General features: G+C 41.2%; 1 pseudogene; it reads right to left on the bottom strand.

Moving 5' to 3' along the window:
• Positions 1-385: 385 nt before the first annotated feature.
• Positions 386-17,529, bottom strand: part of LOC111174533 (elongation factor 2 pseudogene) — a 112,815-nt pseudogene continuing 95,671 nt past the window's right edge.

The raw sequence follows: 17,529 nt of genomic DNA on the forward strand, positions 1-17,529 counted from the left end.
CTCTTCATGTGTCTATTTTAAATTTTGGGGGGGAACATTTGAGTTCCCCTCCGAAGAAATGAACAAAAAATAAGTGTTGGGCGTCCCCTCCCCTCCCCCCCCTCCACCGGCCAAATAAGTACCTGCTGCGAAGGCATTCCTGTTGCTCCGAAACCTTTAAATAGATATGAACAGAAACGTCATCAAACGTCCATGATGAGCAATGGCACCAAGTGGGCCCCGGAAGGCTGGCAGGCGGAGCATCTCGGGTCTGGACAGTCTCGCGAGGCGTCGTGAGGAGAACGAGAGGCTAGAGGTTGTGTGGGTCGCCGGCTGGACGCGGGCGCTGCGCAAGGAGGCGTTCGCCGGCAGAGGCGCAGTGCAATGTGCCGCTTCCAATCTGTCGTGGAAATTGTCTGGGGCTGGGATGCCTTCCTTCAGGCCTGTGTGCTTCCACGTGTCCCCCACAGCCTGGATGGGGCGGCTAGTGTGGTCGAAGGGGTCTGCGAGCAGGGTCTGGAGGTGCCAGGAACGGGAAGGCCTGGCCGCTCGTGTGAGCCCTCAAGTCGGCCATGAAGCCAAAGGGCCTTCACGACAAGCATGGGGGTGCCAGCCACCTGGGACTCCTCTAAGACGTGGCCCCTGTTCCTGTTCAGGACCCCCTCGATGCCACCAAGCCCTGTTGCGGAAATCGGATCGCCACAGGTGGAGGGGCCCCACGGGCCGGGGCAGGAGGTCAGCACGGCATAGAGGCAGCGCCGGGCGTGGGGAAGCTCTGAATGGATCCACGTGCAGCGTCAAGTAGCGAATGTCGAAGCGCCCCCTGTAGGCCAGCCGCCACGCTGTCCCCATCTCGTTGAGGTACTGCGCGCCCTTGGTGATGTTGGGGAGGTGACGGGGCGGGTGCTTGAGGTCCCAAAGCACCGCAGGCTTCGGACCTCGGCCACGTCTCACTCATACTTCTTGGCCAGTTTGAGGCCTGTTACTTGAGCTCCTGGCGGGTGGACACCTCTGGTCGGTGTCCTTGGCCAAGGAGTCTAGGAAGGGCTGTGCTTTCGTGTACAGCCGATTGTGCTCATTGGGGGCCTCGGACAGGCACCGCAAGTTAGAGTCCTCGCTGACGGTCTCACTATACTGCACGACCGGCTAGGATTTCTTGGTGGGAATGCAGGTGTGGTTCTTCTCACGGTCCTTCAGGCAGACCCACAGGTGCCGCTCACCACCCTGCTGATAATGTGCTCCCCCTGTTCCTCAGTGGTGCGTTGTACCACGTGGACCAACTTGGCTGGCCTCTTCAGCCCCTCCACCGGCTTGGGCAGGTCAGCCAGTTGTTGGCCTCCGTGGTGACCCTAACAGTCAGGCTCATGCTGAACGTCATCACCCGCATGTTGTGAGCATGCTCAAAGATGGTGATGGTGCCTGTCTTCACCAGGAACTGGCCCATGCCCAACAGACCAACGGTGTTCCCCCAAGGCACGTCCTCGATGGACTTTACATAATGCTAGACAGATTCTTGGTGGCCGACACTTGATGGCACTTCTGGCGTCTCAGCTGGTACCCAGCCTTGTTCAAAAAATACACAGCCTGGATCATAGTCAGCAGAAGTTTTCCCAGTGGTGAGGACACGCTCAATGGTCTAAGGAAGAAAAGTTAAAGAAATCCTGGGCTTGAAAAAGACCTGAGTAGGACATGGGGATTGAATGACACTTGCAAAGGGCTGTCACATCACAGGGAGGAGGGATAATGTCTTTGTGGCCTTGTGGTCTAGACCTAGACTGGTGGTTGGTGGCTAAAAGGAAATAATTTTCAGTTCAGAATAAGAATGAATTTTCTAATTGTTAGAGTAGTCCAAAGGTGAAATGTTTAGAAAGAGAGTTTACTGTCTTTAAACGTAGATAAATAAAGTGATCCTTGTAGACAGTGTTGAGGGGGTGACTCACATATCAGATGAGGATTGAATTTAAGGACTTTCTGGCTTTTCCCAATATGGCATCCTTTGGTTCACTGAACTTGAGTTGTTTTAGTAAAAACACTAGTCATTTACTCATTGTAGCACAGCGAGGGAATCCTCCTTTATTTTGTGTAATGGAAAGAGCATGGTTTGTAGAAATAGACCTGGGTTTGAATCCCTCATCTGTCATTTTTCTGGTACACCTTTTGAGAGAACTCAAGTAAGTTTACAAGCCTCAATTTCATCATTTTAAAAGTGAGGGTGAATAAATAAATAAATAAATAAAATAAAATAAAAGTGAGGGTGCTACAATATTTACCATCTAAGATTGCTGTGAATGTGAAGCACGTGACAGAGTACCTGACAGACAGTATGCTCTAGGAATATTTGTCATTAATATTAATGGTATTGTTGTGATTACTCTTATTAGACATCTTGAAATTTTGATTGATTAATTCTATTTCTAAGACTATCTCAAAAAATATTCATGGCCACACACAAAGATTTAGTCAGAAAAATGTTATTACAGCCCAATAATACATATTTATATAAGTAATTTATTATTATAATGGAATAACACTCTAATACTGTTTGGTGACCAAATTTTTTTCTGAGTGTGGTGATTATGGGGAGAGTTTATTTTTAGTATCTCTCTCTTTTTTCCCCCCTTAATTTTCTACTGTGTATATATGTTTTTATAATAAAGAGATTAATCATAATAAAGCATTAAGGAAGGAGTCAATTCCTCATGCCTAGGGGTCGTTGGTGCCTGAGTGAGGAACCAGGAAAGATAGCAGCATCAGATGGGAATAGAGGTGGATAATCTTAAGGTTTCTTTGTATCCTGAAGTATTTTATGCAGTCAATGAGTGGTACCCGTGCTAAGTGCTATAGGAGATTAAAAGCTTGTGGGGCTCTCTGGACAGGCTTGGACTTTTGGAAATCCCTGAAGTTTGTATTTGCAGAGGGAAGCTGAGGAGAAACAGTGTGGGAAATGCAAGAGGTTGCAGAAACAGTCCTGCTATCAAACTGCAACAGATGGTACTCTAGCTGCTATTAGTTCACCGGGACAATAAACTGTCCCTGATGTGTGTCAGGAGATTTTCCTTTATTTAGATATTTGAAGCACACTTTAAAATCTCTCATTCTCTGGTCATTTTACAAGCATTTTCTAAGAGGCTGAGCCATTTGCCCTCTGCAGGGCAACATCATGAAATTGGAGCAGCTGAATTTTGACAGGTGACTTGAAATTGTGACAGTGACGGTTATAACCCAGCACTGTGCAACAACATCTCAACTGAGGCTCATGTTCCCAATTTGGATATCAAGGAATAGAAAGTCTTTTATCTGATATGCTTTAGATACCAAGGTTGTGTCAGGGGGTGGGGGCAGGACACAGAAGTCTGTAGATATTAACCAGCTGATGTTAGAAATTTCTCAGAAAGAAAGGCAGTTCATTACCTAGCTTTTGTACATACAAAAGGAAGCTGGTAGATGGAGAGTTAGGTCCTGAAGTAAAGCAATGAGTGGCATCTTGCTGTCTGGGGAAGAAAGAAGAGAGTGGCTGTTTCTTTGTTTTGTTTTGTGTGTTTTTTTTTAAGACCAGGAAAACAAGAAAGAACGAAAGAGAGAGAGAGAGGGGAATGAATTTCAGTGCCATTAGCCATGGGTAATAGTCCTTATTAAAGAACAAAAAGCTTAGACTGACAACTTAGAAAATTAACTTTTACCTTCATGTGGAGTCTCTAGAAAGTTCCTTTCCAGTGAGGGTGAGTCCTGACTAAATGAAGGGTATTGCCTAAAAAGCTGCTCCTGTCTTTTGTTTTTGGCAGGGTTGCTGTTATTTCAAAAGAGACCCCCATAACTGAAACCCAAAGGTCATCTAGGTCCAGCAACCTGAGTTCATTGCAAGTGTGGGTCCCACAAAGTACGTGGGAGGAAAACTTGTAAACACCATTGACACAGTCTCTGAGCAGAGTGCTGGGAAGTTAACCCCCAAAGGCCACAGCTTCTTCAGTACTAAGTGGGGAACAGATGGGACTAGCTTGATGCCCTATAAGTGAAATGACTGATGGGCAGCCAAGGACGCTGAAATTCCTCCAGAAGATCATTGTAAAATGTAAGTAGAGTCTGGCTGTTCACTGGGAAAATGGGGGTAGTTCAGTGGGTATTTAGGGAAGTAAGTCTTGAAGGAAAGGAATCTAGGGGTATTTAGGGATTCAGGGTCTCTCTAGGACCACCCAGCTAACACAAGATAAGGAGGGGGCCCGTTTCTACAACTGGAGAGCCATTTACCATTCAGTACTTCCCTCTTCATTGAAATTTAAGCCTCTGAATACAACAATTTTGTGGTCAGTCAGTATGAAGAAAGGACAGATTATCCAGGATATTTACTTTTGGAGAGGTAGATGCTCAAATGGAGAAGATCAAGGCATGATGTTACCTAAGAAGGGTTATAAGGGACCTTTGAAGGCCCGTTTTGGATCCATAAATCTAGAATTCAGTTCCTTTCAACCATCTTAATGGATTTTTAATGCAGTCGGAGAGCTGGAATTCAGAAATGTTAAAATATAGCCAGGTCTCAGCTTGTGTGGAAGCTGCTTTTGGAAAACATGCAGTACTCAACCTGTTAGTAATTAAAATTAATTACTGAATAGCTTCTGTCATAGGTGAGGGTTCTATATCACCTTAAAAATAACATAATAAATAGCTCATGGTAAACCTAGATTGGTTTACTTATCCGGGAGTCAGGAATAATTTAAGTCAATAATGTGGGAATAGTAGACCTAAAAGGAAAATTAAATTTTCAAATAACAGCTCCAAATGTTATTAAACAAAAGGTGAATAATAATGCAGTCTGGGGCTTCCCTGGTGGCGCAGTGGTTGAGAGTCCGCCTGCGGATGCAGGGGACACGGGTTCGTGCCCCGGTCCAGGAAGATCCCACATGCCACAGAGCGGCTGGGACCGTGAGCCATGGCTGCTGAGCCTGCGCGTCGGGAGCCTGTGCTCCGCAACGGGAGAGGCCACAGCAGTGAGAGGCCCGTGTACCACAAAAAAAAAAAAAAAAAAAAAAAAAAAAAGCAGTTTGTTTGGAGTTTAGTTTTTCTTGCAAGCTCATTAAGCTTATTTCTTAAGCTTGTTCTTCAGAATGCTAATGCCAAGAACCTAATGCAATGAAATCTCAGGCCTCAGTCCAAGGAGAGGCTTACTTCCACTCTTTTTAGTTCTTGCTTCCTCACTTGAAGCTTGGCAGCCTCAGGACATGCCATCATTTACTTTCAGAGAACTCAGGTTATTTGCACTGTTTAGGTTTTGCTGTCTATTTTCTTGGCTAGGTTTCTGCATTTCTCTCTTAGGAAAGAAAACTGATAGAAAGATGGATGAAAAGTATGGAATCAGTGAGTCCAGGGAAGGTCAAAGTTTACTACTTGAGATGCTTTTCATTGGGCCAGAAATATTAATTGGGCAGTTAGTGACACCACCTGGTCTCCTTGGGAATCTTCACTTAGTCAGTTCATTGAAAAATGGACAAATTTTATTGCCTCTGCGTAAACTGTGTTAGGCACAGTAAAAGCTACATAAGAAATGGGAGGGCCCTGACCTTGAGGGCTTTATTATCTGAGGAATATTTTATATGCCTTTTCTACCCCATCTCTCCCACCCCTTACTCCAGAAATTCTGATTCAGGAGGTTAGGAGTGGGAGTGGGGTCCTGGCATCTGGATATGTTTTTCTGAGGATTCTGATGATCACTCTGGCTTAGGAAATGATTCAGGGGAGGACTCTGACTGATTATTTACCTGGAGAAATACTCTAGAAATGAGAGAACCGAAGAACCAAAAGAATTCAGAGTAAGTAGATCAAGGCTAGCTGGGGTAATCAGAGAGGCTTCAATGAAGAGGAAATTCTTGTAGATCTGTGTGAAAAAGCAGAACGGATAAAAAAACCCAAAACAATATAATAAGGTAGTATGTGCTAGGAGATATTCTGGGAAGAGAGGAAGGTATTTTATCCCCTACCTATGCTATTAAATAATAACCTAATTCTCCAATTTAATTTCAGTTTCTATTCTGGATTCTTATGGAACACATGAAATTTTCTCTAATCTCTGCTTTTAATATCTAATGTAATCACGTTTCCCCTGATTTTACCAAGTGTGTCAGTCAGAGTATTGTCAAAAAAACAGAAACCATTTCTGTTTCAAATTGAAGTTTCAGAGGGAATTTAATACAAATCTTGGTCTTATGGGTGTTGGAAGGGATTTAAGAAAAAAAGAAAAAGCAAGGGAGCTTGAGAAGCAAAAACGATAAAGAGTGATACCCAGAGATTAGTATTTGTAGGAAGCAGCTATAAACTCTAGGACTGGATCCCAAGATCAGGCTTCTAGGGGTTCCACCTAGCCAATGCTAGGGCTGTGGAGGATGGTCTCCCTGGCCACAGCTGGGACCACCAAAGAATAGCAGTTACAGCAGAAGCTTGGATCACTGACGGGATGCAACTACTTCCAGAAACACCAGCAGAAGCAAAAGAATATGAGAAAGAAATAATGGTTCTTTCTTTTGCCAGCTAATGAATGAGTCTGGGAAATGTAGTTTGTAGATACCAAACCCCAGCAATACAGAATAGTTGGAAAAAGGTGGATGTGGAGCTGAGGGGAAACAGGTACATCAGGTAAAATGAATCAAGATGTACTTCCTTCAGGAAGACAAATAAACATGTCCCAGTCAGAGGTTCATGCATGACTGCCAGCAGGTATTAGTACTAAAATATGCCAAATCTCGTAACAACCACTTAGCAGCTCAGTCCAAGAAAAGTAGAAAATGAAGCTTATGAAGTTTGGTGAATACTATGTGAATGTGCAACTCTTCCCTTGGCTTTTCTCATTTTAACCTGATTCACCGACCCATCCATCTACCTACCCATTCATCCATCCAGTTAGTGCCTACCATATGCCAGACATTGTGGAGCACACTGGGGATACAAAGATAATGTCATACAGGCTTCCTTAACTAGCTTCCAAGCCAGGCAGGCAGTGGACAGATTTGATAGTCACAGAAAATGCTTCAAGAAATAACCATATTATTTACTCCTTATGCTTTTCAAAGTAGTTTCTCATCTCCTATTCTAAAATTTTTGTAGGATATTTTTAAAAGATAATTTCACATTGAACATATTTTATTTCTTGCCAAAAACTTTCCATGAACATTGTATATCATTTTCTTATAAATATAAGGACACTCACATTTTTACTATTTTTCACTCGCCTGCCTCTTACTCTCCTTTTTGATGAATAGGCTTTTTCCTCTGACCCGTGACCTTCCTGAATCTCTTCCTTCTTTGTAGGCCTGAACAGTGGTACCATGCAAAAGATTGCCACTGTTTATCCTGTGGCCATTTCTGTCCCTCTTTCCATGTTTTTCTTCCAATTTTATCTGGCCTCTTAGACTCTTGGATTTGGTCTTTTCCTCCATTATCTTCGCCAGCTGGCTCTTGTAGATCAACTTTAAAGACTTTTTGAGAGATCAGACATTGCTATGAATCCTTCTCTCCTTGCCCTGCTCTCAGGAGGGTCTTGTCTCTCCTGTCCCAGAATTTATATTGAAACAAGCATACTTTCTGCTTTCTACTATTTTCTTTTTAACTCATTGCCTTTAAAAATCTTAACTATATATTTGTAGTGACCAATGTTTCCCAAAGTGTTCAAAATGGACCACCTGCCTCTGAATCACCCAGGGAGCTTATTAAATATCCAAGTTCCCTGGCCAACTCCAGTCCTACTGACTTATAATCAGTGGTGTGTGGTCCAGAAATTTACATATTTAACAAGTTCTCCAGATGATTCTAATCACGTGAAAGTGTGAGATGCACTAATAGAGATCTTTGTCTTCAAGCTCTGAAGCTCTGAAATTCTCACCTCCTTTGGTGCTTTTGAAAACACTGGTGTCTTTAACAGAATATTTTCTTATCATCAGACTTCCCCGATGGGCAATAATGATTCGAAGTTGGCCCCCTTATTTCTGAAATCATTTCACTTTGAATCAGTTATAATTTCTTCTCATAGTAGCATACAGCCAAGATGCCTTCTGGGTTTGAAACCTTGTATCAAAATACTTCTGTGGAGTAGAGCAATATTGATGTCAGACTACAGTTGGTGAATATGAGGCTCAGAAGGAGTACGGGGCTAGTGGAAGGTCACATAGCCAGATCATTGCAGAGCTGAGATTGAAGCCTAGGCCGCCTGGGACACTTTCCCTGTCTTCCCCCAGTTAAGACCTCCTCTTTTTGGATTGGTATCTGTATTAAAAGATAAAACCCACACACACACAGACACACATTTCCATCCTTTGTAACGTACCATGAAATGTATTGAATACTGGCATTTTTTTGGTACCTACCTTTCACAAAAGTAAAGTGGCATCTTTTCCCCAACAGCAAAAAGATGCTTGAAAATGCCTTTGTCATCACTAGTGTCACTGTGAATTAACACAGTGATGTTGATTGTAAGCGGGGAGGGATGGTGCACACTGAAGTGAAGCAAACAGTTGTGATCATTTCAAGCTCCACTGAAATAGCAGAAGACAAGTCAGCTGCCACTATCCAATGGAGATGAAGCAACTCGAGGTTTAGCTCCCAGGTCTTGACATCTCATCAGCTCAAAACAACTTATAAGTATTTACATGTATTTACATGTTTACTCTCCCATCTCTAGATAATTTGCACTAAAAGAAGGGACTGATATTGTCAGTCTTCCAAAATGGCCGATAATTCCAAAGTCATTTAGATTTGACTTTGCAACTTTTTTTAATGTTTAGTATTTGAATTTGGGCTTAATGTATTCTGAAAAATTATAACATTTTAAATAACAGTAACACAGTAGTGAGAACCAGGTAGTAATATCTGCCTTTCTTATTCTGCCTCTTGATTTAACACTTCTCCTCTTTATGGTCCATAGTAGGAATGCTGGTGATCTCATACTGCACCAACCAAAACTGAATCTCTGTTTCCGACTCTCTCTGTCTCTGCCTCTGTTTTTTTTCTCTCTGTCTCTCTCTTTCTCACATATATAATTATTATATTTATTTCAAAGGACTGATTTAGGGTTTCTAGATGAAATACAAGGTGCCAAGTTAAATTTTAATTTCAGGTAAACAACATAAATTTTTTGTATAAGTACATTCCAATATCTCAGATAAACAATGAATAATTTTTAGTATGAGTATGTGCAAATATTTCAGATGCAATGGAATAATTGCATTTTGGACATACTAAAAATTGTTTATCTGAAATTAAAATTTAACTGGCATTGTGTATTTTTTATTTCCTAAACTTTGCAGCTTGAAGTGAAAATTAGATGAGATAATGTGTGTACGGTATCTGGCTCATAGTAAATGTTCATTAAAATTATTTTCATAATTGATCTCCTGTAGACCCTAACAAATAATAATAATTAGCATTTGTATATTACTTTACTATTTACAAAGCCACCTAATATTCATGACTCTTCTGATCCTCTTAGTGACTCTGTGGTATCCCCATCTACCTCATGAAGAAATTAAGCCTCATAAACATGTTTTACTGACTGTACAGCAATCCACAGTATGCTGTACAATCTTTTATTTCAGAGACATGTATTTTTGAATATTGGCCTCATTTCTAATCATTGCTACTATAAATATTATTGAAATGAACATCTAAGAGCATAATTTTTTTGTAAGTACTTTATGAGCTCCTTAGGTCAGAGACCATGACTATTTTGTTTTCCACTGCCCAACCAAAGATACTGCTCAATACATATTTCCTAAATGAATGCAATTTCCAGATTTACTGCTAGACTCTTCTAATGAAAATAACAACAATAATATTGATACTATTTTATGATGTACCAGGCATTTTCTAGATTGCTTTCATTTACTGATAATAATCTTTACAGTACTTTGCGAAATAGGTAGCATTATTACCAGACTTTATGGATGTGGAATCTGAGGCACGAAGAGATTAGGTGATTTCCTGCCCAATTGTTTGGCTAGTAAGCAGTGGAGCTGGGAGACAATTTCAGGTGACCTGGCTCAGAGCCTGCATTCTTATCCATTTCACTCTTCAGCCTCCAGCAATGGAATTAATGGCTCAAAGAACATGCATATTTGTAAGCACCTTAATGCACGTTGCCAAATTGCTTTTCAGAAACATTGCACCTATATATTCTTCTACCAGGAATTCATGAGTGTCTCAACACAGCTTTTCTAGCATTGAGTATTCTCATGAAAACTTCTTTTCACATCAGTTAGGTGAAAAATAGTATCTAATAGTTACTACATTGTATTTATTTGATTACAAACGGATGAACTTTCTTTTTCATATAGTTAAAAAATATATTTCTTCTCTTATAAGGTGTATATTTATATCCATACCCTTTGGCATATTAGGACTAAGCAAGCCAATCACATGAGTCTTATTGCCATATGTTGCAAAGGACTTATGAAAATCAAGTTTGCTTGTCTTTCAGTTTTGCCTTTGGACCTTTGGCTTATGAAGTTTAATTATAAAGAGAGAGAAATATGTCAGTCTTTTGTGATTTCTTCTGTTGCTCTTGTGCTTTGAGAGCATATAGGTCCAACATTTTAAACTTGACATTGTAATCCATTGCTTTTTCAAAGTCTTTACCTAGAAAAGCTTCAGCCTTTGAAAGCTCTCCTTGTTATCCTCCTAATTTTTTAGATACTCGATACCTAAAAAGGTAGATTAATTTGTCTTTCTTAACCTTTCCCTACTCACCCCTTTTCCTCCTAACAACTTCTTCTGAGAGAAAAGCTTTGCCCCTTCTTCAGGGAATTCTTTCCTCCACTAGGATCATGTCTGAAAATATTTAAGGAGCAAGGCTAAACTATTTTTTTTTAAAAAATCCACATTGCTAATCCAGCTGTTTTGAACAATAATAAGGCTTTATATTCTGTCTGGTGTTTTAGCATATTTCAGCACCCTTTCTATATGTTAGGTGACCTCAGCATCCCTGTGAAGCCCATAGCACGGGTACTTTTTCCCTTTTACAGGTGAAGAATCAGAGACAGAAGTTAAGTGACCCAAGGTCACTGAAACTCACGTAGCTAGGACTGGAGTCTGGTTATTTTAACTCTTGCTCTTGTGATCTTTTCACTACTCCAAAATTTCTTATAAATGACTTACTGTCACAACAAGAAACCTAAATACTCATAGAGTCATTTTTCCTCTCTCAAGTGTTTTAAGGTTCTGATACTTTCCCACTCATGCCAGAATGTTATCAGTTGGGGACAGTGAATTCTCTGAGCATTTGCTTTATGTGCACACATTTTTAAAAAGTCAATAAACACTGATGTGTATATTCTATTACTGTAGAAGCAAATATTCCCTTAAAGAGGGGCTTGCAGTCATACTCAGCTGGTATTTCTCATAACTTCACACACTAGAAAGCCATGTGTCTTCTGATTATCTTCTGTGTCAGCCACAAGATGGTACCCTTGCACATGGGAAAATGTTCAAGATGTATTATAAAGTGAAAAAAATGGATTTCAAAACAGTATATTCAATTGTGTGCACATGTGTGCATGTGTGTATGTGTGTGTGGAATTGGATGCACAATAAATGGCTAACAGTGGTTCTCTCTGAAAAATGTAGCTATTTATTTTTTGACCTTTGAGTATAATCTACATTTTCTATAGTAAGCCTGCTTTGTGTATGTGATCACTCATCCAGGAGATGGGAAGGCTCTGCTGTCAACAGAGATTGCATTCCTATCCTTATGGTGGGGGAGATGTGATGCTTGAGTTGACAGCCTGATCAGAATCACACAGAGTTGGGAGTGGGCATAGTTTCCCAAGAAAGGGATGCCAGGGAGACAGATGCCACGTGTGAGCCTAGCTGTCTTGAGGGCCTCGGGCTGGGCCTGTACGAAATGTTCTTTTAGGGGTTGGTCAGTAATTGGCTGAAAGTTCTGTCTGGGTTAACCCCAATATTGGTTCTTCTAAAATATGCTATGAGGTGGAAATTTCAGGATAGCTAAAGTTGACCAACAGCACCTTCTATCTTTTTGTTTTAGAGGGGTGAGTAGAGTAGGAAGTAGGGCATAGAGGTTTTTGCCTACAACAGCCATTGATTCAGAGGAGGCAGTTGTTCTGACTCATTTTGTAACTGTTCTTGGAGCAGAAATACTTGGCAGTGATGGCAAATAATCAGAAAGCAATATCACTGAGGCAGTTTCAATAGGGAATTCTTTCTCTGTACTTCAGTAGGAAAATTAAGTAGCAGAGGTATGCATTTGGACAAAGATTTCTTGTATTACCTGAGAGCCTCATACTACCTGTTCCATTCACTGTAAGATATGAAGTGTAACTGTCAAAAAGGTGCACACATATGGTATAAATTGTTCAATAGTCACAGTCTGAAAATTTCGTGTTTTTCCCCCAGATGAGGAAAAATAATTAATTTAACCCTGAGTGTTGAGAAGTCTTTTTAGACCCGGGAAAGAGTTTGGCCAGGGGTTTTGCATAACATTTATGTAACTCAAATTGATTCTTGGTATAAATTGAGTTGGGTCTCAGAAACATATGCAGCTTCAACAGTTTGTCATCCTAGGGCAATGGTTCCCAAATGCTGGTTTGTGTATCAGTTATATGAGAATCACGTGGAAGAGGTTTAAAAATACCCCACACCACTCGCAAATTCTGATTCAGTAGGTCTTCAGTGGATCCTGAGAACCCCCAACCTTCCCCAGGTAACTCTGATGCAGTTGGGGTGGGAAACCATTGATCCAGACCACAGGACATGGAAGCTAACAGCTCATCTTCCACATTTAATGCAGTGGGTGATCGGTGATGTCTGAGAAGGGTGTTTTGCATTCCTCAGGTCCCATCATGGCGCCAGAAAAAGTCCAGTTTTATGTAAGAAAGCAACGTTTCAGAACTCATAAATCACAGAACCCAATGTTTCCATGTGCTTGGGACCTAGGGAACACAGAAAGCACTTTCCTGGAGGCAATGCCTGGTTTTGAAATGTGGCATTTAATAATCCAACTTGTGTTTTTCTTTCTAGTGTATTTTTGCCTTCTGCAAACATTTATGCAGTGCTACTAGTACTAGTTAGTGCATGAGGCATTGAGGTGGATAGAAATATCAGCCATCATCCCTGGCTCAGAGAACTCATTGTCCATCAGAGGCTGGGGAAGGACTGTGGAGTCCTACCATCACTACATGGAGTGACATCTGCCACGGTGGTGGCAGGTGGGAAGAATATGGGTGAAATAAGGACAGTATAGCACAAGATTCCTTCAAGGGTTAGATGAACTATTATAACTTTAGCATCTTTCCCAATTCTTTTTTTTTTTTTAAGATTTATTATTTATTTATTTAATTTATTTTTGGCTGCGTCAGGTCTTAGTTGCAGCACACGGGATCTTCGTTGAGGCATGCGGGATCTTTTATTGTGGCACGCGGGCTTCTCTCTAGTTGTGGCATGCAGGTTTTCTCTTCTCTAGTTAGGGCGCATGGACTCTGTAGTTAGCTGCACGCAGCCTCTCTAGTTGAGGCGCGTGAGCTCAGTAGTTGTTGTGCGCAGGCTTAGTTGCCCAGAGGCACGTGGGATATTAACTCCCTGACCAGGGATAGAACCATATCCCCTGCATTGTAAGGCGCAGTCTTTACCACTGGACCACCAGGGAAGTCCCCTTTCCCAATTCTTGACTCTATTTTTAGGGTTCTTAGGAAAATCACCTATTTTAGCAGGTCTGGGCCCCTTCAAGCAAATACCACTTACAATAGGATTTTCATCTTTCAATCATCAGACAGTCTCCTAAATTAGATGAAACTAGGAGGCTTTCTTGAAGCAACTTCCTAAAGTCTAGTAGTATGTGCAGTTGCTGTGTAATTTTTTATTGGAGGGCAACTGTCCTTGGGTGGCCCAGCCCATGAATGCCTGGCTACTTACCATTAACATCCTGACTACACCCTCTGGCCCTCTCTCGGGCAGCCTGCAACAACAGGATATGTCCAGTGGTTCTTGCAGTTGGTGATACACCTGCTAGAAGCCACTGTGGATTTCCCACTTCTTTCCTAACTAGAGATGGCGGACTCATCCCCCAAAAAGTGCTCATCCTCTGCCCCTCCATCAGCATGCACTGCCAGTAGTGATGAAGTCTGTAGTCCTTATTTCTCCTGGGCTGGGACATCTCCCTTTTTCCCCACAAGGTCTGTGTGCTCTTGGTTCATTTCTGTCAATGCTGTGTTCCTTGTTTTAGAGACTTTGGATTAGAGGGAAAAGATTCTGTTCTTAATTTCCATTGGAACAGACAATTTAGTCTTTAATCAGACCAAAGCACAACACATAGTAGGCACTCAATAAGCCTTTCCCTCCATCTTTATAAGTGTAATTTAGGGTTTGCTGGTAGTCAGGATAGAAAGTGGTTCCTTTTTGCCTGTGAAGGGCCAGCTACCTAATTTGCAGGGTCCAGTGCAAAATGAAAGTGCAGGGTCCCTTGTTTAAAAAGCATGAAAAAAGTGCCATGAAAGGTACTAAAAACTACTTTCTCCTTTCTTCTGTAGACTCTCTCATGATTTATCATGGTGTTTAAAATTTGCTATTTAATGTCATTCTAAGTAATGAAAATTTTAAATTATTATCATGAATTTTACCATTCATAATTACATTGTGCAAATGTCAGTCTAAAAGCAAATATAAGAGCATTTAACTTGTATGCAGAATCAATGTAGTTGCACATTTGTATTTCATAGATCATACATGCATATGTATTTCATTCTTATCAGAACAGTAGAAATGCTACACAAAACTAACTCAGCTTTTAAATTTCACTTCTTGATATATGCACATTCTATCAACATTCTCTACCTGATAAGTAATGAATAACTTAAAGGAAAAGGAGCCAAGTGTTACCCTACCTTTCCCTTTCTTTCTATGTCATCTTTTCCACCATAAGTGATTGGCCAATTCAGGGAAGTAATGTGAATAAGGAAGGATATGATAGGGTCCTTGGGCATTCATATTTCTGTCTTCTTTCTGCACTCAAAGCAAATTCTGGTTCAAATGGAAAGAGTGGTCTCCCTAAGGTGTCAGTTTACTCCATTGCAAATGTAACATGCTCACCTTGTACTCACTTTTGAGTCTTTCTGAACTCCCATGTATGTAGATTTACCAGAATTCTGTACTCATGGGGTATCACAAATGCTATATGTGACCGTGGTGGCAAGAAATAGAAGCAGACACTCATGTTGCATGTATCTCTTACACTCAAACTTTTGCTCCACTGTTCCATCGTATTTCACTTACATAGCAGAAGTTCAAAGATAAAATTATTAAAAATTTCAAGATGGCAACAGTCGAGTATTAAACCCAAGCACAGGGCTCTTCTGAGCAAAGGCCCTGTGCAGCTGCACCAGTGGTATGCCCAAGAAGTTTGTGCTACATGAATTCTTTCTAGACTAATTCCTCTTGCCTCAGGACACTTCAGCCACCCTTCATGGCATAAACAGAGCAGGCTGAGTAGAAGTTACGCTGCCACATCTTCAAAATATCAGGGATCCTGGAGGAGGGGAGGGGGCAGCATGCAGTACCTGAAACTACCCATGGAGGCTGGACTAGAAGGGGACTGAAACAGACCCAGGTGCAGTTATGGCTAGAAAAGGTGCAAACAGACAGGCAGAGCTGAGGATCCAAGGAAACACTGTTCTGTCCACATTTATTGTGAAACAGAAGGACTAAGAGGTGGCCTATACCCTTGAAGGAAAGAGTCAGGTTCCTGGGGGAGACTTGAGCCAGGCAACAGATTTGAATTTTACTTTGTAGGAAATGCGGAACCATTGAAAAGATTAGGAGAGTTATGGGATGATTTCTATGTTTTATAAAGATGACTTTGGCCACAGTGCAGTAGTGGGTGGTGGGAGAGACAAGGCAAGGGACAGGGGCCAGTTGGAAAGCTGTAGCAATAGTCCAATATCTTGTAGATCACAACGAGAGGTCAGCAAGGAGGGCCACACACTGGGGGTGTTGGGTGTCCCAATGGCAAGTCCAGGCAGGGAAAAGCACTGGAACTGCTCTCACTGGGCTGGGATTTGTGAGCAGGGCTCCAGCCATCAGGTGGGTGAGTGGTCAGAACAACACAGACCACATACAGAAGCTTGAAGGAGAGAATTAACTCATCTACAGAGGAGTCTGGGGCTTAGGACTGAGGTGGTATCTAGAAGAAGAAGTGGAGTGAAGCTGAGGGGACAGCTTATGAGAGGCAATGTACTAGGGCTACTTACATGCCTTCTGTCCCCGTCTGTCAGGATTTGTCATGGGCATGCACTGAATCAGCAGGGAGAAGTACTGTTATTCTTTTTGTGAGGAACAGAGGAGATGTCAAGCCTGGGAGCCAGACCTGACCACACAGTTTATATATGAATCTTTTTAAGAACCAAAAAATTATATCTTTTTCTATCACAAAAATCAAGATATTAGACAATACAGATGAGTAAAATGAAAAAATCAAAGCAAAGTATAATTCCAACCATCCTGGGTCACTATTAACTTTTGGGGGCATACACATTCAATATTTTATCCTTGCAACTTCCCCCCTTCATTTACAAAAATGTTAGTCTTTTAAGCTGAATCTAGGTTGGAGGAGGGATATCTTTTACCTTTTGAAGTTTCACTCATTTGTGGTTCCTATATAATTCATACATGTTTATCTCAAGTCCCTCTCTCTAGAAGCAGGACCAGGTCAGCTGTTTTGTTTTGAATTCCCCAGAGGATTCTAATTCTTTCTCCAGAGTCTTCATGAAATAATGTCTTGTTGACTAGAGGACTGGTTACCTCATGAAATGTACATTGAATATGGTGTGGATCTCTCATTCCTTAGTTGAAAGAAAGAGAAAATATATAATTAATTAAATATAAAATAATTTATAGTTATATAAAATACTTAAATATATTTGTTATATATAAAATACATACATGTTAAATATAGTATATTTAGTATCTAGAAAACCTGACATTGTGCAGCTCCCATTCCTTCAGTCCTTCCACATCAGCCATAGTTTGAGATCCCATTGCCATCCAGAGGATAAAAGACTGTGAGCAGATCAAAATCCCTGAAGATTTTGAAGATCTGGAATAATGAACCAAATGAGCCAAGTTTAAAGAGCTTTATTTAAAAGAGATAAAGACCTATATTTGCAACCAAAAATCTAACAAGACCTGTAGAAGAAACACACAACTCTGAGATGGTGATGAGGCAGCAAACTATGGCTCGGGGGAAGGATTGGAAGAACAGGACTGTTCATCATGGAGAAGTCTGAAAAAGTGATGCTACTTACTTGTCTGAAGACGGTCATGCAGAAGAGGAAGCTCCTTACTGATACAGAAACCCATACAAATATTACTTTGGATAGCCACAAAGTGCTATTGATTTGTATTTCGCTTCCAGTCTCCAATTCTTTTCACTGTCTCTTCATTTATGTACTCCTGCAATTTCATGTTTCCTTTTTAGTTGCTTGCTTTTTGGCCATGAACATAGGACTTTATTAGATGAACTCTCTTTAGATCTGGTGCATGGTTCCAACTTGTCAAAATCCTTTGGGG

This window comes from Delphinapterus leucas, chromosome 6, assembly GCF_059928025.1.
Source record: "Delphinapterus leucas isolate spDelLeu-1000000601 "Yukka" chromosome 6, BTC_Dleu_Yukka2, whole genome shotgun sequence".
NCBI classification, from domain to species: domain Eukaryota; kingdom Metazoa; phylum Chordata; class Mammalia; order Artiodactyla; family Monodontidae; genus Delphinapterus; species Delphinapterus leucas.